The 947-nt window shown below is 52.6% G+C and overlaps 1 protein-coding gene across 1 annotated transcript in view; it reads right to left on the minus strand.

Annotated features, from left to right (window-relative positions):
* LOC122191802 (telomerase component p80-like) overlaps positions 1-713 on the minus strand; it is a 4941-nt gene extending 4228 nt beyond the window's left edge. Inside the window, exon 1 of the mRNA XM_042892198.1 lies at positions 652-713. The gene's annotated coding sequence lies outside the window, so the exon portion shown is untranslated. The remainder of the gene's footprint in view (positions 1-651) is intronic.
* Between the last annotated feature and the right edge of the window lie 234 nt (positions 714-947).

Raw genomic sequence — 947 nt, forward strand, 5'->3', positions numbered from 1 at the left:
ATGGACCCAAATGGACCCAAATGGACACAAAATGGAACCAAATGGACTCAAATGGCCCCAAAATGGACCCAAATGGACACAAATGGACACAAAATGGCCACAAATGGACCCAAATGGACCCAAAATGGACCCAAATGGACCGAAAATTGCCACAAATTGTCCCAAATGGACCCAAAATGGACCCAAATGGCCACAAAATGGACCCAAATGGACCCAAATGGACTCAAAATGGACACAAATTAACCCAAATGGACCCAAAATGGACCCAAAATGGACCCAAATGGACCCAAATGGACCCAAAATGGACCCAAATGGACCCAAATGAACCCAAAAAGGCCACAAATAGACGCAAAATGGCCCTAAATGGTCTCAAATGGCCACAAGTAGACCCAAAATGGCCCCAAATGGACAAGAATGGCCACAAATGGTCTCAAATGGCCACAAATCGACCAATAGTGGCACCAAAGTCACCCAAAGTGGATCCATATGACCCCAAAATGGCCACGAATGACCTCAAAATGGCCCCAAAATGGCCCAAAATGTCCTAAAATGACCCCAAATGAACCCCAGATGGACCCAAATGCCCCAAACATCCCCAAATTTCACCTCCCCCCTCCCCCCCCATGTGCCCCCCATGTCCCCTGCTGTCACCTGTGGGGTGACGCGGCGCTGTGGGGTCGTGGAGCGACGGCAGCCGCGGCGACATCCGCGTGGGCGCTATAGGGACATTAATGGGGTCGGGGGGGCAGGGGGGCCAATGGGGTCAATGGGGCTCATGGGGTCAAAGGGGTCAAAGGGGTCAATGGGGTCAATGGGGTCACTGGGGTCACTGGGGTCAGTGGGGTCCATGGGGTCAATGGGGACATTGGGGTCAATGGGGTCAATGGGGTCATTGGGGTCAGTGGGATCAATGGGGTCAATGGGATCAGTGGGGTCAATGGGGTCAA

This window comes from Lagopus leucura, unplaced genomic scaffold, assembly GCF_019238085.1.
Source record: "Lagopus leucura isolate 7727_CA_CO unplaced genomic scaffold, USGS_WTPT01 34502-0_obj-0_obj, whole genome shotgun sequence".
NCBI classification, from domain to species: Eukaryota; Metazoa; Chordata; class Aves; order Galliformes; family Phasianidae; genus Lagopus; species Lagopus leucura.